The following is an 8221-nucleotide window of genomic DNA, read 5'->3' as shown; positions in this document are numbered from 1 at the left end:
GCATCTTTTTACATTGGACATCTGGGTGTCTTTATTGGCAACTGGTGAAAAATACTTTTCCTGAGGAAAGTTCCCCATATTAATTACAAAGAAAGAAGGGAAAAAGGAAAATAAGAAAGACAGTTCTGGGGCACCTGGGTGGCTCAGTCATTAAGCATCTGCCTTCTGCTCAGGTCATGATCCCAGGGTCCTGGGATCAAGCCCCACATCAGGCTCCCTGCTCCATGGGAAGCCTACCTCTCCCTCTCCCACTACCCACACTTGTGTTCCCTCTCTCGTTGTCTCTCTCTGTCTGTCAAATAAATAAATAAAATCTTAAAAAAAAAAGAAAGACAATTCTGAGATTACTGCATATCAAGACAAGGGAGTGGTTTTATGATAAGAGTCCTGACACTGCAGATGAAGGCATCCCATTGGACATGATGATTCCTCTCCTTCAGACTCAATTGTGTGGAGTTAATTGACATTTCTTGGCACCACTGCCCTGGGCTGACTCTCTCAAAATTGTGAAGTCAGTCATGCATGTTTTCCATGCCTTCCAGCTTCCCTTTTTGAGCACAGTGTCTGTCTTTCTGACCCCCTCACTACAGCATTCCTCAGAATATTCTCCTTGGGGCTGCTTCCTTCACTGCAGCCCCAACCTCCCTCCCTCCTATACATTGTGCTAAAAGCACTACTGCAGTTATAATCCTACCTAATATTTGCTGAAATGTTAGAGATAAGGGGTTATTGATTAATTTGCTTCCTTTTTTTTTTTTTTTTTTTTAGCAGAGGATTCCAGGATATCCTTGATATTGACACCATGAAAGGGCCCATAAATAGTGGGATATCACAGTCCAAGGTACTTAGCCCCAAATTTTGATGTCAGTTGAAGTAATTAACTATATTCTCTTGCTCCTTAGAGGGTGTTCCATTGTGACCAGTGGTTGACATCACCTGGGAGCTTACTAGAAAAGAAGACTCTTAGGCTGTATCCCAGACCCACCGAATCGGAGTCTGCCTTTTAGCAAGAGCCCAAAGGAATGATTTTTCACATTAATGTTTGAAAAAATAGACCTAGGCCATACCGAGTTTGAGTAAAAATAAATGCCATCCTGGAGCCTGGTCAAGACAGAAACAAATGATCCTGCCATAGATGAGAGCAGGAGAAGCTTTGTAGGGAGCAGTGGCTCTCCAAACTTAGTGTGTGTAAGAATCATCTGGAAGCCTTCTTGAAACATAAATTGCTGGGCCCCAACCTCAGAATTTCTGACTTAGGTCTGGGGGGAGCCTGAGAATTTGCATTTCTAGCCAGTTCCCAGGTGATGCTGATCCTATGGTTCTGGAGACACACTTTGTAAAGCAGTGACCTATAGTGATGTGTGTATTGGGAAGAGTCTATGCTGGTCGGGGCCCTGGACAGAAACTCTGTAGCAGGAGCTCTGTTAGGCCCTTACATATACATGAGGAACACTTTATTCAGAAGCCTCAGATCAGGATTTAAGGGCAGTCTTTACCACATCCTAGGTTATGTCTTATTTTCATGATTTCTTGAGATGTCAGTGATTCTAATTGGAAGATCTGAGACTTGGGAGATGGGAAGGGACATGTGATGATGAATTGGGAATTTTTTTTTTTTTGAGGCAATCGAGGAGTTCTTTCTCTCAAAGTTGACCAACATTGTTCCTGCAGGTGGACCCAGGCACACTTCTAACAACTGATTACCCCTGATATTCTTAATTTACTGGGTATTGGAAAAATTCAAAGTCTAACTTCTCAGCAGTGTGAAGTAGCCTGGAACCAAATGATAGAGAAATTCCAGTATGTTTGGAACCCAACTGTAGAGTTTCGGTCTTTTGAATTTCTACCAAATGGGACAAATACATTTCTCAGTCCATGTGCAACTCTAATTTACAAATTACTGCACTGTTTGCATAGATGAGCTGTTAATGTCTAGGAATAAGTACACTCAGGAACTTGGTGTTTCTGAAGTTATGTGTGGCAACGTTAAAAGCTGAATCTGTGTTCTAATGAACTTTTACATCCGTTGTGTGAATGATGGATCAGGTATCAGGCATGAGAGTAGAATCTGATCATTGGTGTCAAAGCTCATACATATTTAAGAACCTTCACCATGTCAACCTGAAATGTTACCAGTTCTCTTGTTAAGGAGATACCCCTTCAGGGAAAGGAGAACTGAAGGGTCAGGTTAAACCTTCCAGAGACACAGGTGAGGGTAGAGGTGGGCAGGTTTATGTCAGAATATACTGAGAAGTGAAGAGAGAGCTAGGGGTTGGTCATGATGAATGTTAAGAGTAACCATAGGTGATGTCTCAAGGACAGGAACAACAATAAGAAATAAAGAAACAGAATGTAGAGTCTGTGGCTGTTGAAGTTTGTCAGGACATAATGTTGCTTGTTTCTGAGAACTGCCTCCTGGTATATATGCCTTTTCTCTTTCCTCTTGGTGTAGTTTTACAGGTGAAAGAATTTCTCTGAAGGGTTTTTTTTTTTTTAAAAAAAATAGTATTCCAGAACCTGGGAAAATTTTTCAGGTTTCCTAGATTTATTTTATATTTTAAAACCTAAATTGAAAAACAGTGAGGCTCTGGTCTAACCCACAGGTGAGACGTGAGGGCACTTGCCACAGCCTTGTGAAGTGTGTAGGAAAGTAGGAGCTTGTAATCAAATAGAATAAGTAACTGGGATGATTCCATACAGCTCCGGGGAGTTAACGCTGTTGCTTTCTCTCTAGGCCCTCTTGCCAAAACCCTGCTGCTTTACTTCTCAACTAAAAATAACAATCCTCTGTCCTACTTTTTGGTTATTAACATTTCTTAATTTGTAAGGACTTTTCTCATTTCATGGCATCTTCTAAAAGCTTTATTTCCCTGGGTTTTAGCTACTGTGTCTCTAAGTGAATTACAGTGAAAGCCTCCTTGTCTAATACCTGGCAGTCCTGCAAAAATCAACATTGTGAATGTTCATCTTCCGTAATGCCTGGGCGGGTTAAAACCAATTCTGTTGGAAAAAAGGATCTAGACCAGAGTGAAGTTGGTTCTGTGAAGATTAGAAAAGGCATGATGTTTTATTCTGTCACAGAACTTCTCCAGGTAATGTTAGTATCACTGGGTTTAATGTTGAAGAATGAGAAGGTGACAGTCTGGCACAAAGTAAGCTGACTTTTAGTTATCTATTTTTACTAATTGGACAAGCATGACAAATACATAAAGATCTTGTAAAAGCAATACATGTCTATTTTTGAAAACTCAGAACATGCAGAATATATAAAACAGGAAAGCAATTAATTATGATCCCACACCACAGAGGGTACCACTCATTTGTTCAATGTGAAGAATTTAAAATATATTACAAACATTTGTAACCCTGTTTTGGCCTTTCTTCATGCATGTATTCAGTTACTTACTGCAGGGAGGTATAATGACATGGTGGCAGTCTGGCCCCTGCTGACTTTGAGTAGCATTGGTTATGGCCAATGCTTTATTCAAAGGAAAGGCAAGAAGGTAGCAGGTTTTAGAGCAGAGGCCTACTCTACAAACAAGCAAACCATGCTCACTAGAGACTAGATTTGAGTTGGTAAAACCAATGACTTTTCCTGATCCCCATGTTTAGTGTTGCCATAGGTAACCTGCATCTGTTTCCTCTCTTCCCTTGACCCCAGGATACTACCCTGGACCTTGTTCTCCCTCTCTATCCCCACTGACGCTTCTACCTCCACTGTCTGCTTATTGAGGTTCCTTCCTAGGCTCAGATTTTAGCCCTCTCCTTCCTGCATGCTTCATCTAGATGACAACTATCTGTTCTTTCTGCTTCAACCATCACCTCCGTGTGGTGAGTTCCAAATGTATGTAGCCAGACAAGACCCATTGGTTTTAAGCCACCCATGCATCTTTGCCACTGAAACTTACCAGGTACCCCCTCATGTGAAGTTCTGGATCAGGCACTGTGTGTGGCTAGGAGATAGGCAGTGTGCCTTCTTGTCATGGAGGTTATGTTCTAGAAGGACTAGACAGACCACAGCCAAGTGATCAAATAATCCTGTAATTTAAGATGGCGGCAAATGTTTGTGAAGATTAATAAAGCAGAGTGATCTGAGGAAGAGAGATGGGGTAGCACATACTGTGTTAATAAGGTGGCCATGAAAATCTTGCTAAAAAGATGACATTGGAGCTGAGACTTGTCAGAAGAGGCTGACCTTGTAAAAATCTTGGAAACGCTAATTCTAACAAATGAAAACAGAGCAAGTGCAGAGGTCCCAAATGACAAAGGTCATTAGATGTTTTTTCAACCAAAAGGAAATGTATTACAGACTCAGGAGCAAAAATAGTTAATTCCAATTACAGTAATTCCCAGGACAGAGAAGTATGGAAAATGATGAGAACATCCTACAGGGGAATCTCATGTTAATAATATGCTGTAAAACTTTTATAATATCAGTCTGTATTATTTTATAACATTATTTTTAAGGTTTACAACTGTATTCTATTTTATGATTATGCCATAATATGTTTAACCAATAGCCTTTTTATGAATTGAATTCCACAGAATCATTCTTTTTAATTACAGGAATTCCCAGTGTCTCAGAAGAAAATTATAAACACCAGGCAAACATGTAAGAAAGCAACATAAAGACACTGTCAGTGAGCCAATGTGGGTGGGAAATCACCAACCAGGGGAGCTCACTCCTCCTCTTATGGTTCTGTGATTGTTTCAGGGGTCTTATTCCTGTTGTTCTGCCCATACTGTAAGATTATTTTTTAAAATTAACATTTTAATTTTGGGATAATTTTAGATTTACAGAAAAGTTATAAAAATAGTATAGGGAGTTCCCATTTACCCACACCCAACTTCCCCTATTGTTAACATCTTACATAACCAGGGTATATTTGGCAAAACTCAGAAATGAACACTATTGACTGAACTCCAGACTTCATTAGGAATTTCAATAGCATTTCCACTAATACCCTTTTACTGTTCTAGGGTCTAGTCCTGGAGCCCACATTGTGTTGGGTCATCTCCTTAGTATCTCTCCTGGTTTTTCATGAGCTTGACTAATTGGGGAAGTACCAATCCGATATCTTGTAGAATGTGTCTCATTTTGGGTTTGTCTGAATTTTTATTTCTCATGAATAGACCAGGATGGTGGGTCTGGGGAAGAATGCCACCAAAGTGCAGGGCTCGTCCTCTCATTCTGTATTCAGAATACATGGTATCAGCATGCCTTATCATCAGCAATGTTCACCTTGATGGCCCAGCCAAGGTAGAGTTCATTAGGTTCTCCGCTGTGAAGTTACCTGTCCTCCCTCTTTCCAGTCTATCTTTGTCACAAATTAGTCACTAAGTCCAATACACATTCTATCAGGGTGTGGGGAGTAATGGTGGGATGGAGTAGACAGACTAGGAACTATAAGGGCCATCTCCATAAAGTGGGTTATCTGCATAAATTACTTGGATTTCTTCTGTAAAGAAGGTTTGTCTCTTTTCCCTATATTTATTCAATCAAATATTTATCAGTGGAGACTCACACATATTTATTTTATACTTGGGCTGACAATCTATTAATACATTATTTTTAGCCAAAATGTTCCTGTTTTGGCCATTGGGAGAGCTTCTTTCCTCATCCTTTGGGTTTTTGAGTACTTGTTTACTTTGTGTTCATGTTCATCTTGTCTTTTCTCTGCCCCAGACCCTGAATCAGCCATTTTTTCCCAAGGTTCTCTATTTCCTTTGATAAGAAAATCATATTTAGAAACCAAGATCTGGACAATCAACAGTCTTGTGACAATTTCCAAGCTTAGTTACAACATTGTTGCTTTTAATATCTCTTGAGCTTACTCTTGGCACCCATCCTTCATGACTCCTTATGATCAATATTCTAGAGGTGGAATTGCTGGGTTAAAGGGAATGCAAGTAACATTTTAAGGCTTTCAATATATTGCCAAGTTGTCTTCTAGAAAGAAGATATTCATTAATATGAATGAGTGGTATCAGCATTTATAGTTTTGGGTTTTGAACACCCAGTAAACTTCATTTTCCTACTAAATGTGTATCTTAATTCCTCTTTACTGCCAACACTAGTCTGAGCCACACTCTCCGCTCACCTCGATTACTGCAGTGGATTTATAACTAGTCTCTCCCTTTTGTATTCCTATTATCTACATTCTTTAGAGAAAAGTTGGAGCAATGCTTTGATAATGTAAATAAATGAAACAAAATTATGTTCCTGCCTTAAAACCTTTTAAGAGGGGGGTGCCTGGGTGGCTCAGTCAGTTAAGCATCTGACGCTTGATTTTGGCTCAGGTCAGGATCTCAGGGTCTTGGGATCAAGCCCTGTGTAGGGCTCTGGCACACATCCGTCAGGCTCAGCACAAAGCCTACTTGAGATTCCCTCTCTCCCTCTCCCTCTACTTCCCCCCTCCCACCCCAGCCTGTGCTCTTGCTGTCTCTCTCTCAATAAATCAATAAAATCTTAAACAAAATAAAACATTTTAAGAGTGCTCAATGCACATAAAAAATTTAAAAAAAAAAAGAGTGCTCAATGCACAGATAATATAAAATCTTTCATATGGATATAAGACCTTGGGTGTCTCTGGTATCCTCTTATGCCCTTGTCCCCCTTACATAAGTACATAAGGAAAGTCAATTTTTTCCTGATGTTTGTCCGCTGTGCCAACCTGTTTTCTGCTTCATGGCTTTTTCATGAATTCTCCCCATTTTCCACAATATCTCTCCAGCCCCCAAATAGTAAATTTCTAGTACTTCCTCTGGTCTCAATTCCTTAATCCCTAGTATAATTCTGCCTGAAAATCCTCCCATAGTTGCCTATACATTATTTTAGAAGCACTTCTCACAGGTTCTGATTATAATTACTTAGTTATTTAATATTTACCTTCCCAATCAATTTTAAACCTGTGAGAGCAAAGATGGTGTCCAGTTTGACACCTAGCAGAGCTCCTGGCACTTAGTAGGAAATCAGTGATTATTGGTTGGATGAATGTGTAACTCATATCTTGAATTAATTCAGCTAATCATTTTCTAGGAGGAAATCTACATTAAATAAGGTGCTATAAAACTTTATTTCCTGATACTTAGGAGATTATTAATTGTTGTATTTGAGAAGTGAAGTAGATCTATCTATTTTTTATTTAGAATATGATCTAGAGGAAAGAATGTACTTTTGCAGGTAAGGGTTAGAACATTTATGATGCCTCTGGTTTACCTTGCCAGTTTAGCCTTCAGAAAGATACCAGTTAACATTTGGCATTCCATGAGAGCATGCATTTTTCTGTGATTTTTCTTGGCAAATTATATTTTCTAAGGATGGCCATAATAGAATCTCCCTTCTCACATGGTCTTTATACAATAAAACTTTTTAAAAAATATTTATTTTAGAGAGAAAAATAGAGTGAGCGAGCACGCAGCGGGAGCGGGAGAAGAAGAGAGAGAATCCCACTCAGACTCCATGCTGAGTGCAGAGCCAGATGTGGGGCTCAATCCCAGGACTCTGAGATCATGACCTGAGCTGAAATCAAGAGTCCAATCCTTAACTGACTAAGCCACCCAGGTGCCCCTATACAAGAAAATTTTGATAGTCCTCCCATTGAGTGAAGGTTTTTGTTCCCTCCCTGTGAATCTGGGCAGGCTTGTGACTTCAGTGGATTTGATAGTGACTCTCAAGCCTGGATCATAAAAGGTCATAAGTTTCTACCTGCTTCCCTTGGGACCTCTGTCTTTGGAGGCCTCCAAACAAATGCCACATGGAGACGATACAAGTAGTATTCTGGCCCACAGCCCCAGATGAGTTTTTAGCTAACAGCCAGCATCTCATCTCAGCCATGTGAGTGTAGACCCCTCCAAGCAATTCCTGCCCCCACCTTCCAATCACTTCCAACTTTTGGGTCTTGCCAGCTGAGGCCCCATATACCAAGAGAAACAAGCTGTTCCACTACGCCTTTTCTGAATTTCCCGACCCACAGAATCCAAGAACATAATTAAATGGTGGTTTTAGGTTGCCAAAGTTTGGAGGACTTTGTTATGCAACAATAGGAACTGAAAGAAATTTCAACATTATGATTTTCAATTTTTCTTACCTTTCTCAGTCTGAACATAGAAACCTATCATTTACATTCTTATCCCTTTGATTACTAGTAAGATTAAATACTTCTTTATAGGAGTATTAACCAGTTGTATCTTTTTGCCTCATTATTATCCTTTTCCTAAT

Source organism: Mirounga angustirostris, unplaced genomic scaffold (genome assembly GCF_029215605.1).
Source record: "Mirounga angustirostris isolate CCGP_5_RB_7025 unplaced genomic scaffold, mMirAng1.0.hap1 SCAF_7, whole genome shotgun sequence".
In the NCBI taxonomy this organism is placed as follows: domain Eukaryota; kingdom Metazoa; phylum Chordata; class Mammalia; order Carnivora; family Phocidae; genus Mirounga; species Mirounga angustirostris.
The sequence above is the reverse complement of the archived record's forward strand: the minus strand, read 5'-3'. Positions refer to the sequence as shown.